The sequence below is a fragment of the Podarcis tiliguerta genome, assembly GCF_965153285.1.
Source record: "Podarcis tiliguerta genome assembly, chromosome: 7".
In the NCBI taxonomy this organism is placed as follows: Eukaryota; Metazoa; Chordata; class Lepidosauria; order Squamata; family Lacertidae; genus Podarcis; species Podarcis tiliguerta.
The window spans coordinates 19227845-19241484 of record NC_139540.1 but is presented as its reverse complement, the minus strand read 5'-3'; positions in this window follow the sequence as shown (position 1 = coordinate 19241484).

Sequence of the window (13640 nt, the reverse complement as noted above, 5' to 3'; positions counted from 1 at the left end):
AGCTTCTTCAAACGGGACACACATATCTCAAAGCAAGAATTCCAAAGACAATAATTTCAGGTAACTTGGAATTTCACAATCGAGTGAGGAATTTGAGTAAGGGCAATTTTAGAAGTTTTCCTACTGCTGTGTAGGGATGGAGGAATGGTGGGAGCCACCCCCTCCCCCTGATCCTAATCCTGATCCTGAATCTTCCCAGGAGCAAGAGGGCAGTATAGATTTGGAGCAGTGGTTTGCAGAGGGGCATAGTTCAGAAGCCAGAAGCTGGGAAATACTGGATAGGGAACAGCTAGGAGAAGAAACACTGGAAGAGAGAGGGTTAACAGATTCACGGTCATTGGACAGCATTCCTCTACTCCCCTTCCCAAGGTTGTGAAGAGCTCAGAAAGTCTCAGAACAGAAAGCGCAGAGTGTACTAGTTCAGATTACAAGACGTAGGAGTGATGTGGATTAATAGGGATGGAATGGGGTATGAGCCTTAACTGGGAGCACCGCCATTGAAGGAGACATGTTCTTTGTTCTCTCACTGTGATTATTAAAGATTCTAACTGGTAAGACACTCCTTTCATTTGATCCTTTGTTTACTGCCATGGGGGAAGAAGCTGATTCCCCAAAGCCTGACAATATCAGTGAAAATCACACACAAAAATATATGAGAAGAATTTTTCATGGGGACTTTGTAAGAATACCATATTTCACCACATAATCGTTGCATTTTTATGCTGATTTTTCTTTTCAGAAAAGGGGGTTGTTACCATGATGCTGTGAATTATGCGAAAGGTAGGTGGAAGCTGGCGTGTCCCAGAGGAAACCCCTCATGGGCCTTCAGGGTGGAGTTGGCTGGCTTGTGGGGAGCAAAAGGGGAAGGGGTTGGGCTGGTAGGCTGCTTGGTAGTGCTGCTGTGCTCTCTCTCTGTCGCTGCCACTGCCACCTGACCACGTACTGAGAATGTGCACACTGAGAATTATACCCTGCGACGATTCTGTGGTAAAAGCTTTGGGACCAATTTTAGGGCCAGGAAAAAGGGGTGTGGTGATTATGTGGTGGTGACGATTATGCAGTGAAATATGGTAATCATCATCATCACAAACAGATAAAGAAATGTGGAGAACTGAACTTAAAACTGGAAAACTGAGAAATTTACAACATGGTGAACTTTACAGGTGACGACCAGTTCCTGTCACAAGAGACTAGGACCCTGCGGGACTTGACATCTTTCCGCAGGGCCTGCAAGACAGAGCTGTTCCACCAGGCCTTTGGTCAGGGCACAGCTTGACTCCCTCCTTTGGTAATCTTCACAGAACTTTAGCCTAATGGTTGCCATCATTTTGAGTTGAATTAAGTTTATAATGAAATGATTTTAGAATGTTGTACTATTTTATTGTTGTTAGCCGCCCTGAGCCCGGCTTCAGGTGGGGAGGGCGGGATATAAATAAAATTTATTATTATTTATTTATTTATTATTATTATTATTATTATTATTATTATTCAGTTATTTATAGGATGAATGCAAGCTGTAGGTGCTGGAGCCCTTATATGAGATGATTTCTAGTGACCTGCTCCCAACAGGACACATGCACTGAGTTCTGCTTCAAAGCTCACTGAAATGCCATCAGTAGCAGCCATCCATAGAGAGCATTATTGAACAACTCTTCCCTTCCTTCCATTTTAAACTTGCTTTCAGGTCCAAAGAAATATGGAGGTGCCTAATCTGAAATCAGGCTTTTGAAAACAAAAGGTGGTGTTTGCATGGATGTTCAGCGGAACATCAAAAACCACAAGCAAAATGGTTTCCATTAATGTCAAGTGGGGAGAGATATATGTTTCCAAATCATCATTGGCAGTTCTTCTCTCTTATATGCAGACTTCCTGTAGGCATCTGGTTGGCCACTGTGGGAACAGGATGCTAGATTAGATGGTCCTTTGGCCTAATGCAGAAGGTTCTTCATATGTTCTTGCATTCTTAAGACTGATTGCATTTGAATAATAAAAAGGTAAAGGGACCCCTGATCATTAGGTCCAGTCGTGGCCGACTCTGGGGTTGCGGCGCTCATCTCGCTTTATAGGCCAAGGGAGCCGGCATACAGCTTCCCGGTCATGTGGTCAGCATGACTAAGCCGCTTCTGGAGAACGAGAGCAGTGTATGAAAACGCTGTTTACCTTCCCGCTGGAGCAGTACCTATTTATCTACTTGCACTTTGACGTGCTTTCGAACTGCTAGGTTGGCAGGAGCTGGGACCGAGCCACGGGAGCTCACCCCGTTGCGGGGATTCGAACCGCTGACCTTCTGATCGACAAGCCCTAGGCTCTGTGGTTTAACCCACAGCGCCACCCGCATCCCTGAATAATACTATGAATAATACTATGTCCCTTTAATTTTGGGGTGGGAGATGGGGGTTGATATGCCATTTTCTACTCTGCTTCTGGCAGCAAAATGTTTTGTGCTGGCCCTGGGAACAACTGCCGTAGGGGAGCAAGTAAGAATGTGATTCCTATCTGTAGGCTGAAGTGCTTCAATCTATTTTATCATCTCATCTTTCTGTGGCATGAGTCGACCAACCCTCTGGCTTCTCTACCTTCTCCCTGAGCTCCACCTGCACTACTATGGTACTATTTTAGTTTCCTGCCAAAGTTCACTTACTCAGCAATCTTTACCCTGTCACACTAAGGAACTAGATGGTACATCTTAGACACCATGTGTCAGCAGGGGACTTGTGGAAAAAGAACTTCAACACAAAGGGACCAAAAGTTCAAAAATAAAATATGCCTGGCATTTTACACACATTTCTAAATGCATAATTTAATAGCTTAACACTTTTAAAATGTGGAAGGAGTATATTGTCATGGTGATAGATTTCATTTTATTGTGTCAATAATGGATTAATTCAGGGTCCCTAACATTTGCTTTTGCCTTGAGAAATTCCAGAAAGCAGACTGACAGGAAATTATATTTGCGAATTTGAGGAAAAGATCCTGTTGCGTAGGGATTTTCCACACTTTTTTTTTTTTTTTTGAGAAATGGTGGAGTTTTTCGATTAGAGACCTTCAGTGAGAAGGGAATAATGGCAGTCAATGTCTCAGGAAGATTGCTATTCCATTGGTATTCCTATTATTTCTTCAATATCTAATTGCACCATGGACTTGCAATTTTCATTCTAAATTTATTTGAAATTACTATATAACATATGAAACGAGAGTACAATGAAGTTTGTTAAATCAATTCCAGATGTCTTTCCAGGAACACCAGGCTGAGCCGAAAGGGAAAGTGGCAAGCAGATTTAGGATTCAATATATTCCCAGTCCAACTGAAATGTCTTACTTGAGATGCTGCAAAACACCATCATTCAGAAAAATTAGATTCCCTACCGCATTTGCTATGAGAATAACCGAGAGTACTTTATCATTACATAAAAGGGAACAGTGGTGTGTGTGTGTGTGTGTGTGTGTGTGTTGTGTTGGAAAGGAGCAACTGAGAAGCTATATTACAACACAGCCCTTCTATATCCCTAATCAAGTTATCACACAAGAAAATTTTTAATATACTACAGAATTGTCAGTGCACTAGTCATAACAGATACCACAGCAGATATAGCAATAATAAAAGGACTCCTATCTCCCAACAAAAATTATATTACTTTCTCTTGGACTGCATCCAATATCAAGCTTTACTTTGGCTGCAGTGAGCCTCTGAAGTCATTTCCTTTGGTGTAGTTCCACTGAAGTCAGTATGTCTTTACCAATGTAAGAGGTTTGTACGAAATTGAAATTTTCTCCCATTGTCTTTTAAGGCCCATGCTAATGTTAACAATAATGTTTCATTTATGCATCTCTTTTATTTCGATCTTACCCTTTCTTCCAAAGGAGCCCAGAGCAGCAAACAACAAACCATAACTAACTAACCAACTTACCAAGTAACTAAATATTCTGAGCAATTAGTAACAGCTGAAAATTGATACCTGTTCTCACAGCTAATAATTTCAAGATTTCCCAGAACAGGATATTTCAGCCATTAAATGCCAGGGTGAACAGAAATTTTTTTTAAATTCTTGAATGTTAATACTAGGGAAGGCATTCCATAAATGTGGAACCACCTGCCATGGGTCAATGCCAAGCAGACAGCTATTATACTATAATAATATACAAAATAACAGATAGTATTATATAATAATGGAATATAGTTTCTGGTTTATTTTGGCAACATAATGCATTTGGCACACTTTGTAAGATGGGTAAATCATTCATGGATGCCAGCTTGTGCCCTTACATGGAACAACATGCTAAGACATGTTTCATATAGTTGACTAGGTTCACTTTAATTTTAACACAACAAGTTCTGCAGCATGTGTAAGACTCTACTGGGTTAGTAAATGCATTTTATAGACATTATATGGCTGGAGGACTGCATTGCAAAATTCAAACAAGTGAAGATTTCGTATTTTAATTTTTTATTAGATTTTTCCAAAGTTTCACATATTGAGGTCAACTCAAATAATTACATTATTTTATATATTAACTCCCTGCCCCCACCTCCAGAGTGTTCCAACTTTTTTCTACCACATTATATATCAAACATCTATTACAAAAATCCCTGAATTTTTCTTCTGTCGCTCCTATCTCGAATCCTGCCTGCAATTTCATTTGGCTATGATACTTTTTCAAATAGTCCAAAAAAAGACCTCCATTCTTCCATTAAAAAGTTCATCATTTCGATCTCTTAATATTGATGTCAGCTTCGCCATTTCCGCATAGTCCATTACTTTTAAAAGCCATTCCTCTTCTTTCCATTTCTGTGCATATAACATTGTAGCTATTGTAGTCACGTACATAAATAATTTGGTTATCTTTTTTGGAACATCTGTCCCTATTATCCCCATAAGAAAAGCTTTGGGCCTTTTGTGAATAACCCATTTAAACACCTTCATTTCATTATATAGAAGAAGTGTGGATTATTATTTTGGAACACATATTATTTTGGAAATGTGAATTAGTTAAGCTCACCTTCAAATGCAAACTTAATGATATTTCTCTGTATCTCAAGAGCAGGAGAGCAGTGCTGTGCAGTTTCAAAGTGTCATGCAACTGACACGGGGACAAATAGAAGAAGACACCTTCACCCTGGTATGGCTCCCCTTTATCACATACACAGCCCAACAAGACAATAACAAAAATCCACCAACAGCATGAGAATCAATACGGCTAACCTGATCCAAAACACCCACCCACCCACTTACACATGAAAACAAAGACCACCACAACCAACCACAAATGAATAACCACACCATAGGCCAATCCCAACCTCTCTCACCACCAAAGGAACACAGGTAGTAGAAGAAGAAGAGTTTGGATTTGATATCCCGCTTTATCACTACCCGAAGGAGTCTCAAAGCGGCTCACATTCTCCTTTCCCTTCCTCCCCCACAACAAACACTCTGTGAGGTGAGTGAGGCTGAGAGACTTCAAAGAAGTGTGACTGGCCCAAGGTCACCCAGCAGCTGCATGTGGAGGAGTGGAGATGCGAACCCGGTTCCCCAGATTACGAGTCCACTACTCTTAACCACTACACCACACTGGCTCTCAGTGAACAACAGAGAACCTGCACAAGCAACGCTGAGACCAAACCCTGCATATAATAAGTAAAATAGAAATATCGCCACCCGCCCTCACCCCCCACCTATCTCCCCCCCACCTCTTTCCCCCTTTTCTTCCTAATGTCTCAACAAATGAAACTGATTTGTAAAAATGTTACATGGGGGGTGGGAAATATGAGAGAGACATCGCACACACTTTTGTAAATCAAGAATTTTTTTAATAATAATAAAAAAGAAATCAAAGTGCACGTGCATGTTAACAATAAAAAGGGGCAGTATATTTGTTCTTTCTGGTAATCTTGATGGCAAATAGCTCTTTCTCTCACCTCCACCCTGCCATCTGCATGCCATTGAGCACATCCCAAATATTGCAGAGTCCTGAATACAAAACTTTTGTGGGGTCATTTTCTGCTTTGCAGCTTGCATTTAAGAACATAACTGCATTGGCAGGATGGGGGAGCACTGTGTTCAGAATACATTTCCAGCATAACAACTGTTTGTATGTATGCAAAGGTTGTTGTTGTTTTTTAAAATGTGTCATATGGATGATTCTGGGTAGATTACTGCAGTTTAGAGAAGCAGATTAGTGTGCTTTTTCCACAGGAGGACTGGAATAGCTGTCTTGCAGCTGTAGCCCAGCTGGAAACCTGCCTGATTCAATATTTTCTAAATTCACCCCAAGCAGCTGCAAATTTAATTTATCTTTTTTTTGGGGGGGGGGGGACTTTTATTATCTCAAGCTGAGGAGATGAGAGCAAGCCTGGAAATGAGTTCACATTTTAAAAGAATTTGGTCTGAGGGGAATTCCACTGAGGACATATTAAGCGTACTGTCATTGAGGCTTGGTGTTGCTGTTTGTTACTGTTCACTTTGTTGTAGGGTGATCACGTACATTGAGTCAATTAACATCAAGAGCAGGAAAGGAGAAGCACATAATAAGAGGCAGTCCTTGCCTGAAGGGATTATTCAATACCATGCTTCTGTTCAGTTGTGGTTTTCCCAGGATGTGTATGTGTGCTTCCAGGGCACTGGATCCAACAGAACAGAAATATCTCACAACACCAAGATACACAGACTTAATGCCTACACCAGCCCGCCCTTTTCTACTAGTCATGGTGGCTGTGTTCTGCATCTACTGTGTTCTGCCGGAGGAAGCATGCCTTTGAATACCAGTGGCTGGAAGTCACAAATAGGAAGGGAGCTCGGGTCCTTCCTTCTGGTTTCTCAAGGCATTGGGTTGGCCACTGTGAGAACAAGATGCTAGATTAGATGGGCCATTGGTCTGTTACAGCAGGCACTTCCCATGTTTGTAACGTAGGTGTTCATTAATGTCATCATCATCAAACCTTTTATTGGCATCACATACAAAGATCCATAGCAAATCAATACAGAATTACCGCCTTCCCAGTGACACAAAACATTTGTCAAATGAAAGAGGCAAAGCAGTCTAACATTACATCTCTAGGTCTCCAGGGAGATCAGACATCTGCAATGTGTTTCGACGACAAAAAACCAGATAAAGATCTTTAGCCACTAACTTGGTGAGCTCCTGATTTCCCCCCAATAATAGAAAATGTATGACCTCTAACTCTGGTTTCCATTTGGGGATGCAGAGTAGATCTAGGAACTGCTGGTGGAGATCAACATATAGTTTACATTTAAGAACCATATGTGTAAGAGTTTCCACCTGATAGTCTTCACATGGGCAAATTCTTTCTCCTGTTCATTAATGTCTATGAGAGTAGAGCAGATCATCTCATATAGTGGTTTTCAAAATAAAGAAAGAAAGAAAGAAAAGAAACTATTTAGGGAATGCTTTCTGCATTTCTCATGCCTAGGGAGGAAAACAACCAAGTCGGCTATGAAGCCCATTTGCATTGCATTGCAGAAGACTCCAGGGGGTTGTTTGGGGTTCACAGCTGCCCATGGAGGTGGAGGTTAATTCTGCATCCAGGGCAGCTGTCTACCAGCTCCATTATATTCAGGTAAAGATAACTTTGTGATGGAACTCCCACCTCAAAAATTATCCTGCAAATCTACTCCGGTTTCCCCCCCCAATTGTGGTTGTAAATTTGATTGCTATAATACAGGTGAACAGCATTACATCTCTGCCAAGATGGAGATAAGGAAATGAGCAGTCAGTCAGAGATCCCTTGCTTTGTTCTGAAATGTAGCGGAAGCCTTCTGAATTGACAAATGGAATGATAGCTCACCAGGAGAAAATGAGCCATGAGCTCACACACACCAGGTCTTTGTAGTAGGCAGAGAGCAATCTGAAAGCATAAAGTGATGCTGGGAGACTCTGTGATTAGGGTTTGCCTCATTTTTCAGCACAGACATTGATGGGAAAATATCTATCTGGAGGGCTTCCCTTTGCAAGCCAATAGAGGTAAGGGACTGTTTGATTTGGCAAGGTAACAAATTCTGCTCATGGAACAACTCAAGAAATTAAATTGCAATAGATCACCCTGAAAAAGAAGTGTTCATCTGAGATGTTTCAGGAAACTTTACAGACTCCCCAATGTTTGTGTGTGTTTCTGTGCACACACAAACAATCACACACACTCACGAGCCTCACTGCTTGCTAGAGACTATTATATAAGAAATAACATTGAATTGCATATGGTATGGGAAAGTACAGAAACGGAGAGGCATTAGGCTTCAGGGGCATGGAGATCACCCTGTTTCACCTCATTCATCAACCCCAGATCTTTTATTGGCCAGCATATCTTCCTTTAATGCACATTAGCCACCTAATATGTTTCAGTGGAAGAGTTCTCACATTCCAGGTAGGCTTGAGTCTACGAAGTTGGGAGATTCAAATTCCACACAGTTCCCCTTTGTACTTTAGGTCAGGCACACTGCTTAGTAGAGCAGCACATTCATTATACACGGTCCCAAATACAAATAGTCTACACTGATTGGCAGGAACTCTCCAGGGTTTCAGACAGAAGAGATTCCCCAGCCCTACGCAGGATTGGACTTGATACCTTCTGCATACAAGGCAAATGCTCTCTAGCCCTTCCCCTAATCGGAAGGGAAGGTTTTCCATTTTCGTTTGTAAGATAAAGGATAATGCTTTTCTTGGGAGCTTTCATATATTCCAATAGAGAGACAATGTCTTCTGGTTGTTATGTAATAATGCTGCATATGGCTCTTTTCTTCCTGGTGCATTTTCACCACATTGAACTCCCTGCTACCATACCCCTTTCTCTCTCCCTCCAGGAAGCAGCAGTAACTTGGTTGTTGGAAAGTCAGGTGAGAACTGCCACCCCACCAAACCATCCTCTATTGATTCTGTCTGTCAGAGCAGCCTATAATTGTGAAACTCTTCTCTCACAGTATGGTTTACCCTTGGAATTTCATAGCACACTTGATAAGATGACTCAGAAGAGGAAAATTAATGAGACAGTTTTTGAGAAGGCTCACAACTTTGGACTGAAGTGATTTCTAATTCCCAGTTTTCCTTGCAATATCATTTCATTAACTCTGTCCATATTGAACAGCCATGCTTAAACTTATCTTACATTCCAACCCAACGCATCTCTTTTAAAAGGCTGCACTTCAAAGCTACGCTGTCTGCGTTTCTTTAGCAAATAATAAATAAAACGTGAGCAAAGTTTGTGTAGCTATAGCAGGGAGGAAACAGAGGATATTGTACTTTATTTATTATTCTGCCCATTATATGGTGAGCCAAGAACTGCTGTTTTTAGTGGGGAGGCAATAACTGTTTTTTTAAAAATAAAAAAGTAGTTGGAGTTCTTTCTGAGTTTTAAATTGTGTTTTGCTTTGAAGATCAAGATAAATGTGTCACCAACAGGACATCTTTACTTGTTGTGACATAAAATTCTTTATAAATGTGTTAGTCTTATACTAATGATAATTTGATTTAATTGCTATGTTTTAAGCTTAGAAAAAGGTGGAAGCTCATTTTCTGTCTTAATGTCCAAATTAACCTTCATATTTAACAGAATGTTTCGTTGGTGCTTTGTGATGCAGTGTAATGATTAATTTCATCTTCCATTGTTGATGAACCATGATTATAAGAAAATTAACAAGCTTAAATTTGAACTTAGGAATGTGCTACAGTGAACATAATATTAGAAAAGCTTAAGAGCATTGGCCTGCTGGATCAGGCGAGTGACCTATCTACTCCAGCATCCTATTCTATAGTAGCCAACCAGATGCCTGTGCAAAACCAGCCAGCAGGATCTGAGTATAAGAGCACTCTGCCCTCCTGTGGTTTCCAGTAACTAGTATGTGGAAGCATTGCTGCTTCCAGCTGTGGGAGCAGAGTCCTGGTTGGCAGCCATTGATAGTATACTCCTCCATGAATTTATCCAATTCTGTTTTAAAGCCATCTAAGTTGGTGGTCATCCCTGCCTCTCAGAGTGTGTTCTGTAGCTTAATGATGCACTGCATGAAGAAGTACCGTCTTCATCTGTCCTGACAAAACCCTATCTCAGTGGTAAATTTCATGCGGGCATTTTCAGTTGAGACAACCTTTCCTAATCCAAGTACCCTCCAATTGTTCCAGGCTGCATTTCCCATCAGCCCCAACCAGAATTACCAATGGTTAGGGACGGTGGGAGTTCTAATCAAAATATTTGGAGAGCACCAAGCCATGGAAAGATCGGATGATGTAAAAGCCTTGCTTTCAAACATTCCTATCCTTCATCACTGGACCCAAGGTAGCACACTTTTGGTGGGGAGGGTCAGATTGCTTCTGGAATCTGATTTCATTGGTCTATTTAATGGATATTTTATGTAATCTTGTCATATGGCAATATGGTGTTGAAGCCCCAACTGAGTCTCATTGCTGAGGAACATTTGCCTGAGAGTAGAATCCACCTACAAAGTTTAGACAGTCCAGAGGTCAGGGAACCCAGATGGCCACAGACCCAAGGGTCCAGTTCAGCAGTCAGGGAATCCACTGTCAGGAGCTTGTCCTACACTCGAGTAGGACCCTGGCAGAGACACATGCCTGACTGGCATGTTCTCTCCCTCCTGGTCTATTGTTCTGGAGCTTCAAAAGTTTCTTCAGCCCAAACATCACAGCAACTGATGCCAACAGACATCGGCACACTTAGGGATCCGTAGAGGCTTCGCAGCTTGTGTAATGCAACTCAGCATTTTGGCTAATCTACTTTATTTACATATAAACACACACGGAGCACTGCAACATGGCTCCCTCTCTCTAGCATCAGACAGCAAAAGGAAAGAACAAAGGACAATAGTCCCACTTCACGGAACACAGTAACACAAACATCCTGTCTCCATCACTTCCCACTTTGTGGAGTCAAAACATACACCGTCATGTGATAGACAAAAATTCCATGACTGCAGCCACGGAGCAGGAATTCTAACATCCACATGATCACAGAGCCAAGGGCCCAAATGGTGAACAGGAAGCACCCAGATAGGGCCAGGAACCACAGGCATTGTTTCCAGCATCTGACAGCTGCTGAGAGTTCAGTTTAAGAAAGCTGAAATCAGCTGGTTCTCATAAGTGCCTTTTCCTCCTGTCCCTGAAGGCTGATCACCTGCAGGTGGAGTCATTCTGCATTCTCCCCCTTCAGGCTGCCATGCAGCAGGTGAAATGGATTCTGGCCCATGACACTTGCACCTGGCTTAGAATGCAATGGCTTTCTAGTATAAATGTGGGGGGAGGGGAGTGTCCACTACTACTTTGCAAGGCAACAGATGCGGGATATCAGTGTCCAATATCAGTTTGTATGGTTATGAGTTTGGTGCAGGGCAGACTCTCTACAATCTCTAGAGTCAGTAAAAAAGCTAGAATTTGAGCAAACTGATGAACGTTGTTGCATTCAGTTTAGGATCGCAAGCCCAGGCAGCTTCACATTGCTGGCTGGGGATAAGCCGAGCCATTAACATGACAAAACCTTGGGCCTGGGTAGACAGACGTTGCCAAGGGGTATGTGTGAGAGGTGACAGGTGTGCTGGGAACAAGAAAGGAGAACCAAGACAGAACAATCTTTGGCTGGAGGAGGCTGAAGCTGTGAGGGCGACAATGAGGGACACTTGAGGTATAATGTTCTGCACCCCCTCCATGGAAGACTTTAGATGGAAAATAAACCAAATATCTTAAAATGCTGAAGCCTCTGCTGTTTGTGAACCCACAAAGGAAACACAACCCTGGAACCCCTGGAGTCTTGCTACTACTTGGCAGAGATAGGGGGTGGTGCCCAACCTTTGCAACGTATTTTCTTTGGCAAAGAGAGCCCATTTGTATCCTGTGCCTTCTGCAAATACTGTTTCCTTTATCAAACTACTTCTCTTATCTTCTGTGATCCCATAACTTTCTTTCTAATGCTTCTCATTTCATATGCATCAGCTTCTTTCTCCAGTCATGTAAACAGTCTATTTTCTCTATAAATCCAGTGGCTTTATTATTTATTAAAATGCATTGTATTTAATTGGCTGGAGGGAGTCAGGAGGACGGTGGATTTCAAACAGTTGTTGGGCTGTAATACGAATGTTTCCTCTGGGAATGAGGGGGAAGGTAATGCTCTTGTGTAATTTATGGCTAGAAAGTTCTTTTTTTTTTCTGAAGCACTCTTGTAGTTTTCTCCACTGGGGAATTCCCATTTTTTAAAATGTATTTTAAGGCTTCTGATATTTCCCCGTCTTGTTTTTATGTGTTGTTCAGCGCAGGGTTTGCCTCCTCTTGAGGATTTTGCTGGGCTGATGTTGGGAAATAAAATTTTCAAAGCAGATTTGGTTTCTCTCAAAGTCTGAGGTATGTGAGGGGTTTTCTTTGTAGAATGAAATAAAAGTTGAACTGAAGTTATGAGGATCCCCTCATACAGGTTTGATATATTTGCATATCTGTGATGCATTTGAAGTTCTGCATTTCTTTTTCTTAATAATGCTCTGCCTGCTTTTCTGTTTGCTTTGCTCTCTCTCTCTCTCTCTCTCCTCTTCTCTCTCTGTGTGTTTTCATCAGAGGTGGGGAGCCCCAGGTCCAGAGAATGAATGTAGCCCTCCAAATCTCTCTATCTGGTACTCTGGAAGCTCCCCCAGGCACAAAACATCTCCTCAGAACAAATACATGTTATGTGTGTTTGTGTTGTTATATTGTAAACTACCCTGTGATCCTTGGGTGAAGGGCAATATAGAAATGTAATAAAGAAAAATTATTGTTTATTTAATAATCAATAACAACAAAAATAATGTTCTCAATGAGTCTGCTGCAGTCCCTCCTTTTGCCTGGCTGAAATGTATCCTTGAAGGGCACTAATGAGGCCAACAACAAGGGAATTGGTGAGGTTGAGAACAAGGCTGATGGAGCAAACTTCCCAATTGTACCTGGAATCTGGCTTGGCAATCTGAACTGTTTACCCCAAAACTCAGAATTTAGACCAGATTCTCACCAGACCCCTTTGTCCTTGCCTCCTTTTTAATGAGCTGCAGCTATGAGCCTGGCAGAAGAAATGCTACAAGTATAGTCTTCCTGGTAATACTGGATATTCCCCTGCTTTTCTGGCTCCTGATAAGCAATTGTGGCAACATACCAGGGGCAAGATGAGGAGGGAGAGCAGAAAGAGGCCTTTCTTCTGTCCAGCCACAAGGAAGGTAATTGTCTGAATGGAGAGGCAGGGGTTGGATATAGAGGCAGAGAGAAAACTGGGAAGCTGACTTATTCCAGATCAGACCATTGTTCCATCTAGCCCAGTATTGTCTACACTGACGAACAGCAGCTCTCCAGAGTTTCAGGTAGGACCTTTCCCAACCCAGCTGGAGACATCAAGGACTGAATGTGGGACCTTCAGCATTCAAGGCAGATAGATGCTCTGCCATTCCACTGTGGTCCTTTGCATTAAGGGGAGGGCGGCATAACTTTCCCTCTAGCTCAAATTAAAATCCAAGCTGAATATGAGGAATAGAGTGTCATACTTGGCTTTGTAATTTGGATTTCTGAGCCAGGAAATATGACTCGGCAACACTAAAATGAGATCGAACAAATTAGCTGCTGCAAAACCCTTTATTGTGGTTCCACAGCATATTTGCTTATGACTGTTTTTCATGAAA